The 12852-nt window shown below is 42.5% G+C and overlaps 1 protein-coding gene across 8 annotated transcripts in view; it reads right to left on the reverse strand.

Moving 5' to 3' along the window:
- LOC109918539 (paired box protein Pax-2) overlaps window positions 1–12852 on the reverse strand; it is a 219620-nt gene that overhangs the window by 39132 nt on the left and 167636 nt on the right. The gene's annotated exons all lie outside the window — the stretch shown is intronic.

The raw sequence follows: 12852 nt of genomic DNA on the forward strand, positions 1-12852 counted from the left end.
ATGGAACAAGCTGATAGAGGAAGTGGTGGAGGTGGATATAATTAAAACATTTAAAAGGCATCTGGATGGGTAAATGAATAGGAAGGGTTTACCAGGATATGGACCAAATGCTGGCTAATGCTGACAAGGTCAGATTGGGATGTCTGATCGGCATAGATGAGTTGGACCAATGGGTCTGTTTCCACACTGTATGACCCTATGACTCTACGAGAAGATAGCCTCTTCCATCTTCTCTCTCCATCTTTCCTGAGCTATTGACCTCTGTCCTCTACAGTCTCCAGAGGTTCATGGCCAATTTGGTTCCTAATAGACTGAGAATAAGTTAATCCCTTAACGAAGTATTACCACCCAACCCTGTCATGATAATCTTGGATATGAGTACAGAAATCGCAAATGATTCGAAAGAAAAATTCAAGCACCAACATTGACTATCAGTGACGGATGAGAGGACGAAAGAGGAAGGAGTCAGGAAAGACAGTGAAAAACCAAAGAGTAATCAAAGAACAGATGGGGAACAAAAGGAGACTGAAGAACAGGAATAAGGAAGAGTTGGAAGGAAGATACATAAAAAATATCTGCAGTTTCGTGGCACGTTTTTGTAATGGTCCTTAAGTGGAGTGATACCCCAAATGTCCATGTCTTGATAGGCCTTTCACTGACCTTGTCTTGTCTCAATCAACAATAGCTAACCCCTGATTCTCTCCTTCAACTGTCGCCCAGCTGCTGCGATGTGCTCTTCTTAATGGCATTCAACTGCATAATAGTAATTCCCCAAAGCAAGGCTGGCTCTGAGAAGAGAAACCACTGAGTACAGGAGTTCGGGATGGTGACTCATTGAATTTAAAAGCACGTCCGACTATATCAAGTGCCCATCCAAACTGACAGCTACGTCTCAAAGCTACCTTTACAAAGATGATAAAAAAAGACAACCAAACGACCAACAAGCCAACTGTCCTCATTAATATTACATTAGATCAAGCCTGATTCTCTTTCGCAACCCCCCCCACTCCAGACACGTGGCTTTCTTTTTCTCCACGTGCTCTTTTTCGCTCTCTCACTCGCTCTTTCAGTCTCCATGGTGGAGATTGCAAGTCATTTCCAATTCGTTGTGGTATTGATCTTTCACTGGGAATCAGTTTTCTAATTAGCTGCAAATTAGTCTTTCTACTGGGGGTAAGGCCTGTCCCTCTGATTTATCACTGGAGTAATTCAGTGCGATTGGAGGGAAATTAAAATGAACTCAATTAAGCAACTGGTTTGCTTTATGGGCTCGGATGGAGTTTCAGACGAAAAATTAATAGACTCTTGTTGTTTAATAGTCTAATGAAAGTAAATAAAGGTTATCCATTGTAATAAGGCAGCAGCTATAAAAAGTTGTATACGGCCACAGCCCTCATTTATGATGCTGGAGATTCATAGTGACATTCCAATGTAATTTCTTTTGCATTAAGACAAACAGTCTCCACATGGGGCCTCACTTCAAAGGGGCAGTGTGTGTTGTCAAAGCACCTACTGCAAAATTCACTCGACCAGACAGATTCTCTGAGTTACAATTCCCTCCTTTGAATACAGCGTATTCATTTAAGACTCAATATCTGATCTATATGTGTGTGTACTGTACCTCGTCATTCCTTTGTCAGGTCAAAGGTCAACATCAGAGATCTGCTTTTCCAAACCATGATGAGAGCTTTTTAACAGAAATGTTATTTTCATAAATTTTCTGATTTTATTATACAGCCCTTCACACAGGGATGAAGACTCTGTTTATTTAGCCACAGCCTTAGTGAGCAAGTTCTGGTGCCCTAGAGACAACAAGGACTGCAGATGCTGGAAGCCAGAGTCTGTAGCTGTGAGGCTGGAAAAGCACAGCAGGTCAGACATGTTGCACCTCATTCAATCCTCACGGCCCTCTGAAATAGCATGCCACTCCTTTTAAGAGCAATTTTGGATGGGCAACAGATACTGGTCAGCACAAGAAGGTGACATAGAATCACAGAATCATAGAATCCCTGCAGTGTGGAAGCAGGCTATTCGGCCCATCAAGTGCATACCGACCCTCCGAACAGCATCCCAATCAGTCCCACCCCAATACCTTATCCTTGTAACCCTGTGTTTCCCATGGTTAACCCACTTAATCTGCACATCCCTGGAAATTATGTGCAATTTTGCAACGCCAATCCACCCAACCTGCACGCGTTCGAACTGTGGAAGGAAACCGGGGCACTCAGAGGACACCCATGCAGACACAAGGAGAATGTGCAAACTCCTCACAGGCAAGGTCAGAAATCACATGACACCAGGTTATAGTCCAACAGGTTTATTTGAAAACACAAACTTTTGGAGCCTTAGTCCTTCTTCAGGTGTTAGTGAGAGAGATAGTAACAGACACAGAATTTATAAGTAAAAGATCAAAGGTTTACAACATTGATGAGAATGTACTATACAAGCCTAAGGTGCTGTTAAATCTTCAATCAGTTAGAAGGTTTTAATTGATTGATATGTATATGTACATCCCCAAATTCCTTTCAATTCACATTCCTGAGAGAACTAAAGGTTTTATCAATGTAAAGAAGAGGTGACATTTTAGGTCAGTCATGTTAGGTGTGAGACCTTGTTTAGAATCTGTGTTTTAGTTTGGAGTCAGACTGGTTTTATTTCTGAAGTAGGAATTTATAAAACATCCTATTGACTGACTGTCTATAAACTGTGCGCTTTTTGGACAAAACAAAATATATCTGCAAATGCAAATTCACCCCATAGATTTGTATATGTGTGTCTGTGTGTGTGTGTTTGTGTGTGTGAGTGTGGGGAGAGAGAGAGAGACTGTGTGCGTGTGTGTGCGTGTGTATGTGAGAGAGAGTGTGTGCAAGGGGGTGAGAGTGTGTATGTGTGTGTGCGTGTAAGAGGGAGAGAGAGTGTGTGCGCATGCGTGTGGGAGAGAGTGTGTGTGGGAGGGAGATAGTGTATGTATTTGTTTGCGTATGTATGAATGTGTTTGTGTGAGTGTGTGTGTATCTGTGTGTGTGTGTGTGTGTAGGACAGAGTGTGTGTGGGAGGGAGACAGTGTGTGTATGTGTTTGCGTATATGTGATGTGTTTGTGTGTGTGTGTGTGTATGTGTGTGAGTGTGTGTGTGTGTGTGTGTGTGTATATGTGCGAGAGAGTGAGTGAGTGAATGTGTGTGCATGTGTATGTGTGTGAGAGTGAGTGAGTGAGTGTGTGTGCACGTGCGTGTGTGTGCGCGTGGGTGTGTGTGAGAGAGAGTGTGTGTGTGTGTATGTGTGAGTGAGTGAGTGTATGTGTGTGTGAGAGAGTGTGTTTGTGTATGTGTGAGTGTGTGTGTGTGTATATGTGCGAGACAGTGAGTGAGCGTGTGTGTATGTGTGTGTGAGAGTGAGTGAGTGTGTGAGAGAGTGTGTGCGTGTGCATGCGTGTGAGTGTGTGTGAGAGAGAGTGTGTGTGCGTGTGTGTGTATGTGTGAGTGAGTGAGAGAGTGTGTGAGAGAGTGTGTGTGTGTGTGTGAGAGAGAGTGTGTGTGTGCTTGTGTGTGTGTGTGTGTGAGAGAGAGTGTGTGTGTGTGTTTGTGTGTGTGTGTGTGTGAGAGAGTGTATAGTGTGGTGGGGTCACAGGTAGTGTGACATGAACCCAAGATCCCGGTTGAGGCCGTCCTCATGGGTACCGAATGTGGCTATCAGCCTCTGCTCAGTGACTCTGCATTATTGTGTATCCCGAAGTCCGCCTTGGAGGACGTTTACCCAAAGATTGGAGACCGAATGTCCGTGATCACTGGGAGGGAACATCCTTGTCTGGCTATGTCCATTTGTCCATTCGCAGAGTCCATTCGTCCATTGTCATAGCATCTGCATGGTTTTGCCAACATACCATGCCTACGGGCATCTTTGCCTGCAGCGTATGAGATAGACAACGTTGGCCAAGTCACATGAGTATCTGCTGTGCACGTGGTGAGTGATGTTCCCACACATGACAGTAATGTCCATGTTGAAGATCTGACATGTCTTGCAGAAGTTACTATGACAGGGTTGTATGGTGTTGTGGTCAATGTTGTCCTGAAGGCCCACTAACCTGGCACAAGTGCATGTTTCATTAGTTCTGACTCCATCCCCTTGTTGTTTCATCAACCTTTCATCTACCATGTCGACAGCATGGTGGCTCAGTGGAGAGCAGCACCGTGGTTCAATGGTTCACACTGCTGCATCACAGCTCCAGGGACTGGGGTTCGATTCCACCCTCAGGCGACTGTGTGGAGTTTGCGAGTCCTTGCCGTGTCTGCGTGGGTTTCCTCCGGGTGCTCCGGTTCCCTCTCACAGTCCAAAGATGTGCAGGTTAGGTGGATTGGCCATGCTAAATTACCCATAGTGTCCAGGGATGTGCAGGGTGGTGGATTAGTCATTGAAAATGCAGGGTGGGGGAGGAGTGGTGGGTCTGGGTGGGGTGTCCTTTGGAAGGTTGGTGTGGACTCGATGGGCCGAGTGGCCTGCTCCTGCTCTGTAAGGATTCTATGAAAAGTGGCTGCAGGGACAAAAGGGCTATTCTCTTCATGCCTCGCCCTTGACTCGCCCCTGCATACGAGAACCATGCTACGATGAAGGGACAACATTGAGCCAGTGATTGGTGTGCTGTAGAGATAGTTCTGCTGCCTTGCCTGCTCTGAAGTAGCCTGTCAGCACTCACCAAAGTTGACTGTCCCAGTTCATTACAGTCTGTTGAATCCTCCAGAGCCTGGCAGTCAAGAAGGTACCGCCATTACGATCAGGCATTTGTCAAGCCAGTCAGGGAAATGAAAGGGGAACAGTTAACCTCATACAAACATTGGTCACTTGCTGGGACATGCAGCAACTCAATAATATATTTGTTGGCTTGTTTGCCACAATCATTATTAGCACATAGGCCTAGTTTTATGTGTTGCCTCTATTACTGTGATAAATGTGCCTAGCAGACACCTGGGTGTCCTCCACCTATTTTCACACCCAAAGTGTGTGTATAATCAGAAAGTAGACACTGAGAGGTCTTATACTGAGAGTTCATTATGAGAATAGTGCACCTGACTTTACTAAGAGATGTCAAAGGAAGAAACTTAGCAGAAAGTTAAATCCAAGTGATTCATTGACACATATTGTCTCTTCTACCATCTGCTAAAGACTTTGACATTTTGGTTATGGCAAGATTCCTTGAATTGTGAGGTATTTGACACTGTAGCCAGGTTTCTCTGAAATGGTACCTGTGCATTCTGAAACAGGACGCTGATCCTGCCACTTTCCAATGTTCCATACCTGGAAAACCAAGAGACCCTGTCTCAAATCCTGCTTCTCACTGCAGCAGCACTTGGATTTATCTCATGGTTCTGATCGTAAACAGGATCAGCAAAGTGGGCACAAGAACCTATAGGTGTGAGGCTGGAACTCTCCACTTAATATTCAACTATTTTGCCATTTCTGAATACCCCACCATTATCAGAGATTCTGTTGATCAACAACTTAACCGAACCAGCTATAAAAATACAGTGACTGCATGAGTAGGTCAAAGGCTTGGAATTCTGTGGAAAGTAACTCACCTTCTGACTCCCCCAAAGCGTGTCAACCATCTACAAGGTACAAGTCAGGATTGTGATGAAGCAGTCTCTATTTTCTTGGAAGAATGCAGCTGCAACAACACTCAAAAGCAACCTGTAAAATGCAGTCCATTTAATCAGGTGCACTATTCTCATAATGAACTCTCAGCATAAGACCTCTCAATCCAGTAGCTTCAATATTCACTCCCTCTATAACCAATGCATAGTTACAGCAGTGTGTACGGTCTACACACAATAGCAATTTGCTAAGGTTCTTTCAACAACACCTTCTAAATCCGCCACTTCATCAACTAAGAAGGACAAGGTCAGCAGATACATAGGAACAACACCATCTCCAAGCCCACACCATCTTCACTTGGAAATATATCATTGTTCCTTCACTGTCACTGGGTCAAAATCCTAGAGCTCTCTTCTTAGCAGCACTGTGGATGCACTGGACCAGGTGTATAACAATGATTCAACAAGGCAGCTTACCAACACTTTCTAAGGGGCACATTGGGATGGGCCATAAATGCTGACCCAGCCAGCAATATCCAAATCCCTAAATTAGATTTCCTTTAAAATGCAGCATATACTAATCTGGAAGGATCTTGTGCAAAAGTGATTCAGGGCCACAGTCAGTTCTGCAGCTTCCTCACCTTGCTCTGAATCTGCGGATCTGGTTTCAGACATTGTTACAGTTCTGAGTACTGTCAATTGAAGGTGACTATTTCTGGCTTAGGTCAGGACAGAAGAAGTGGTCCTGAAGAACCTAGCTGGATAACTCTTCCTCCCGAGGACCCTTCTCCTCCCTCTGCCTCTGAGCAGCTTACCTTCAGTGGAAGTCAATCACAACATGGTTCAGTTTACTGCAAATTCACTTATATCATGGAGCTCCCGAAAGAGAAAAGTCTGCATTAAACCTACAACTTGCAAGTTAGGAAAAAAAAGTTTTTTTTTCATTAATCTTGTCCAGCAACAATGCAATTTCCTGTTTTGGACTCTTCTGTAGACATTATAACAGATTCTTACTGTGTCTGCTGCTTCTGCTTTGATCTCTTCAGTAAAATCTGCCCTACAGTGGCACAGTGGCTCAGTGGTTAGCATTGTTGCCTCACAGCGCCAGGAACCCAGGTTCGATTCCACCCTCGGGCGACTGTCTGTGTGGAGTTTGCACATTCTCCTTGTGTCTGTGTGGGTTTCCTCCAGGTGCTCCGGTTTCCTCCCACAGTCCAAAGATGTGCAGGCTAGGTGGATTGGCCATGCTAAATTGCCCGTAGTATTCAGGGTTTGTACATTAGGTGGGTTATAGGGGGATGGGTCTAGGTTGTGGGTTGATGTGGACTTGTTGGGCCAAAGGGTCTGTTTCCACACTGTAGGGATTCTATGATCTAACAGCATTGAGGGTCTACCTACAGCACATGGACTGCAGCGGCTTAAGAAGGCAACTCACCTCCACCTTCTCAAGGGCAATTAGGCACAGGTAATAAATGCTTGGCCCAGTCAACAACGCCAATATCCCATGAGAGAATAAAAAACAACAAATCAATAAATAACCTGCATGTTTTTGTTGGTTGGTTTAAATAGTGCTGGTAGGGTTTCTTCCTGCTTCTGAACATTTGTGTACATCTAGGAAGAAGTGTTACTTAGAGGTGTGAAATCCAAAATGGCAGCACTGGCAATAAATCAGTGTTAGACGCTGATTGATGTTACAATTGACCCACTCTGCACACTTGCAGTTTGTGCTCCAAGAGGCCTCACCAAGATAAATTTGGCACGGACCACATAAGACCATAAGACATACGAGCAGAAATTAGGCCATTCGGCCCACCGAGTCTGCTCCGCCATTCAATCATGGCTGATAAGTTCCTCAACCCCATTCTCCTGCTTTCTCCCCGTAACCCTGATCCCCTAGTGCCAAAACTACAGTGACATAAACTCTCTCACTATAAACTATCTCAGTTTAACACTGTCACTATAAACTCTGCGTACAAATTCCCTCATTATAGACTCTTTTACTGTGACTTTTCTCGGTGTAAATTCATTTAGAACTCTCTTCCTGTCATCTCTCTCAATACAAGCTCCCTAACCATAAATTTTTATTATAAAAGTGATTAATCACCATAAGCTCATTAAAGCCTCAAACACCATAAACTAAATACAAATTCAATAACTATAAACTTTTTTCCTATAAATTCTTTCCCTATAAACACTCATTGTAAACTTGGTGAAAATAAACTCAGTCATTAAAAGCTCTCACACTATAAGTTCAAAATAAACAAAACTCTTTCAAAATAAATGTTCACATGACACTCATCTTTAGTTAGATATGAGGTAGAAGGGGCAGGGGAGAGGGGTTTCAGTAAATGATGGAGAAAATGTGACATTGACTGAGCGGTCCAGAATGATTCTGAATTAGTAGTGTTTTTGCAAGAGGAAAGTGGAGTTTGTTGGAGAATGGGGGCAGCACAGTGGCTCAGTGGTTAGCACTGCTGCCTGACAGCACCAGGGACCTGGATCTGTTTCCAGCCTTGGATGACTCTCTGTGTGGTGTTTGCATATTCTGCCCGTGTCTGCATAAGTTTCCTTCGGGTGGTCTGGTTTCTTCCCACAGTCGAAAGGCGTACAGGTTAGGTGGATTGCCCATGCTAAATTACCCGTACTGTCCAGGGATGTGCAGGCTAGGTGGGTTAGCCATGGGAAATGCAGGGTTACAGGGACATGACAGGTCTGGGTCGGGTGCTTTTCGGAGGGTGAGTGTGGACTCGATGGCAGAATGGCCTGCTTCCACACCGTATGGATTCTATGGTATGTGGACCGGCAACATTGGAAAGTCAGCTGTCATCGGGTAGACTTAAATTTTCACTGTTTTGAACAGAAGTCGAGCTGGTGGCTGTACTGGAGGATATCAAGGGTTGCAGACAGTAAAGGGCATCAGTGGCACAGGCAGGTGTGTAGCTAGGGAAATAGACAGTTGTAGAGGCATTGTGGTCAATGGAGAGTGGGAAGTGGAAACCAACTTGCAGGAAGAGCTTTATTTGTCCAGAGACACATGCAGAAGGAAGTGAGTTTGGAAAGGCGTAGAGAAATGTGAATGGGAAATACAGAAACAAGAGCTCAGAAATAGCCTGGTTAGTGAACGAGACCATTGGAGTAAGAGACCACAAGAAATGAGAGGGCAAAAAGAGAGGGCAGTTAAGAGAGTTCTTATGAAGGAACAAGGTTTACAAAATTGCTCATTATAAATTACCTCACTGCAGTCTCTGTTGCTGTACTGTCCAGCCTTTACAAAATGTTTAATGACAGTAAATTTTCAAAGTAAAGTTTCTTGTATTAAACTCACTCATTATCAGCTCTCTCCCTGTGAATTCTATTACTAGCACACACACTGTAAACTATGTTACAGTGTAAACTCAATATCAACTCTCAATGTCAACTCTATGTAGTGTCTGACATTTAATTTAATTGGCAACAATGGGACTGAATACCAAGTGCTCCAGTGAAATGGCAGCCAAGCCGGTATGTCCTGTTTTATGTCACTGCTCAAAACAGGTTTCTAAGCTCAGACGTGCAAAATAACTGAGACTGTAAATGGTGCAAGTTTTCCCCTTAAACCCATTTCAAGAAAGATAGAGTGAAAGAAACAATGAAATGATAGAAGGAAGGAAGAAAGAAAGGGTGGGAGTAAAAGAAATTAAGAAGAAAATAAAAAAAGGAAGGGAGGTTTGAAAAAGAAAATGAGAAAGCAAAGAAAGTCACTTTATCATGTGCTATTCACAACTTCAGGATTTTTAAAAGTGCTTCACAAGTAATTAAGCACTTTTGAAGTTAGTCACCGTTAGAAACTCTGATTGTAAGTTTTTTCATGTTCCTCACTACATCTTGCATTTGAGACTTTTGCAATACAAACTTTTAACATAACATTCTCATCAAACATTTTCACGGTAAACTTTCGTGACACATTCACAATACGATGTATCAAAATATTTGCTTCATGATCTCTCTTGCAGTATACATATTCACTTTGAACTTTCGCTGTAAACTTTCTCACTGCAATCTCTCTCACTATCAAGTGCGTCATATAAATTGTCTCAATATAAGCATTCTCATAAGAAACTCTATCCTTGCAAACTCTCAGTGTCAACCCTGAGAATAAACTCCCAAATTATAAAATTCTCTCCTTATAAATTCCATAAATTATCCAATCTGGAAGTTGTCTTATTGTAAACTTAATAAATATACTTTCAGTTTGTAATTGTGTATCATATGTTTAACATGAGAACTCATCAACAATGTTATTATTCATTAATTCTGGTCTCTTGTTAAGAGTCATGCACAGATTTACCAGAACAAAGCTGGGATTTAATGTTTTACATTGTGACAGGTGACTGGTTTGCTATCACGGTGTTATTTTCTGTTTAAATCAGTTGCTGAGCTTTTTAAAGAGACTGTTAGCAACTGTTTTCAAACAGGCTACTAAGGAAGTTTACATCAACAGTGCACGATCCAGGTGAAGTTAAACACTGTGTAGGTTCCTAACTAACCTGTTTGCTTTTGAAGTATGAACTGGATATGCATTGGCAGGCAGCAGGATGGACGAATACAACACTACTGAATTAAGGGGTTCAAATAGGTTGTAGAAAAACTGGTAAGCAGTTAATAGCTTGTACTCAGCTGTGCCCCATCAACTGACTTTTATGGGTCATGGCAGATGCAAGTAGAGAGTTTTGATACATTGAGGAGTTCAGTTGGGTGATGTGCAGGATAACAGATAGGTAACAATTGCTATTTTAGAATTCATTCTTAGGATATGGCAATATTGGTGAGGTGATATTTAATGATCATTTCCAGTCATCCTCAGGATATTAAATGTCAACTGTGCAGCAGGAGACTAAAGGCTTGTATGGGTAAAACTAGGTATAATGCCCTTAAAGAATTTAGTGACTCAGTTGGATTGTTACAACACTTGCTTTCATGGTCACTTTTTGGTGCTACCTTAAAGTTTTCCAAGTGCACTGAATTCAGTTACACTGCCCCACTTAAATGATGGTCTCATAATATTGTGCTTACTGTAGGCTTCAGCACTCTTCACTTAGGCCCAGCAGATACTGAAAATGTGTACGCAAGAAAGGGTTTGACCACAAAATGTTTTTATATAGCACCTTTATCAGAATGGGACATTTCAGGCACGTGACAGGAGAATCAAAAAGAAAATTTCAGCATGGGCTACATAAGGAGATAGTTGGACAAAAGATTACAAAGGTACAATTTATGAAGAATTTTGACCAAGGCAAGAGACATCAAACTGTGTAAAAGTGGAGGTAGGGTAACTGTAGAGCTTAGAGCCCAGGCAAATGAAGATGGTGGAGTGACTGAAATTTGGGAAAGCTCAAGGCTGAAAATAGATGAATGCAGATATCTCAGAAGGTTTTGAGACTGCACGAATCACAGAGATAGGGAATAGTGGAGCCATGACTTGAAATGTAAACCAGGATGAGATTTGTAAAATTGAGATATTGCTTGACTCAAAGGTAATTTAAGATTTCACGAAAGCATTTAATAAGATTATTATCGAAGGTAAAAGCTCAGAAAGTTGGGGCTGGCACACTGGAATGGATAGAAGATTAGCTGGCTAACAGGAAGCAGAGAGTTGGCATGAGTGGTCGGCAAGGTCGGCAAGCAATGGCGAGTGTTGTGCTACAGAGATCAGTGCTGGAACCTCAACCGTTTACAAATAACAGAAATGACTTGAATGGAAGTATGGTTACCAAACTGGTGCTGAAATAAAGATAGGTTGGCAAGTAATTTGTGTAGAGAACCTAAGACACTGCAAAAAAATATAAACAGTTTAAATGAATGGGCGAAGATTTGGCAACATATAGGAATCATAAATTTATTGAAACATATGGATTCTGAAGTAACTTAGCAGGGTAAATGCTGAAAGGATGTTTTCCCTCATGGGAGAGGCTAAGATCAGGGTATAGTCTCAGAATTAGGGGATGCCAATTTATGATTGAGATCAGGAGGAATTTCTTCTCTCAGAAAGTTGTGAGTCATTGGAACTCCTTGCCACAGAGAACTGTGGGGGCAGAGTCTCTATTTATTTAAGGCTGTGATAGATAGATAGAATCTTGATCAGTCGGCGGATTAAGGGATAGAAGGAAAGGGCAGGAAATGGACATCAAGAATGTCAGATCAGCCATTATACTATTGAACGGTGGAGCAGGTATGAGACATTAAACATCCTACTACTGTTCTTATTTATTATGGTCTTAAGGCCTTAGACAGAGTTCATTGTAGGAAAATGTGAAACAATCCATTTTGACACAAAGGATACAAAGCATATTATCTAATTGGTGAGAGATTGCAGAGATCTGAAATGCAGAGGGATCTGAGCGTTCCAAGTTCATCAATTGCAAATGACTAGAATGAAAGTACTGCAAGTGTACAGAAACACTAATAAAATATTATAATTTATTGCAAGGGGAATTGAATAAAAAAGTAAGAAAGTCATGCTTCATTTATATGATGAGGGCTTCACTGGCTGGGCCAGCATTTATTTGCTCATCCCTAATTTAAGAGTTAAGAGTCAATCACATTGCTGTGGGTCTAGAATCACATGTAGGCCAGGCCAGGTAAGGATGGCAGTTTCCTTCCATGAATGGCATGAGTGAACCAGATGAGTTTTTCCAACAATTGAGAATGGATTCATGGTCATCATTAGGCTCTTAATTCCACATTTTCATTGAATTCAAATTCCACCATTCTGTCATTATCGGATTCAACTCCCAGTCTCTAGACCATTACCTAGGTCTCTAGATTAATAGTCCAGTGATAATACCATTAGGCCATCGCACCCCCATCTTGTGCACAGCAAGATCACGCAAGTAACAATGTAATAATGAAGAGAAAATCTACTTTATTTTCCATCATTGTGAGAGATTATCGTTCAAGGGTAACAGAGAGAACTCCCCTGCCCTCCTTTGATACAGTGTTAGAGGATCTTTTATATTCACCTGAAAAGCTGGAGATGCCTCAGTTTAATGTCTGAAGACAGCATCTCCAACAATACAAGGTTCCCACAGACCAGCGCTGGGAGCATTAGACCCAGACTATTGTGCTCAAGTCACAGAATTTGGCGTTGAACCACCCGATTCAGACATAGTAGGAACTGCCGATGCTGGAGAATCTGAGATAACAAGGTGTAGAGCTGGATGAACACAGCAGGCCAAGCAGCATCAGAGGAGCAGGAAAGCTGATGTTTCGGGCCTAGACCCTTCATTT

This window comes from Rhincodon typus, chromosome 34, assembly GCF_021869965.1.
Source record: "Rhincodon typus isolate 14 chromosome 34, sRhiTyp1.1, whole genome shotgun sequence".
In the NCBI taxonomy this organism is placed as follows: domain Eukaryota; kingdom Metazoa; phylum Chordata; class Chondrichthyes; order Orectolobiformes; family Rhincodontidae; genus Rhincodon; species Rhincodon typus.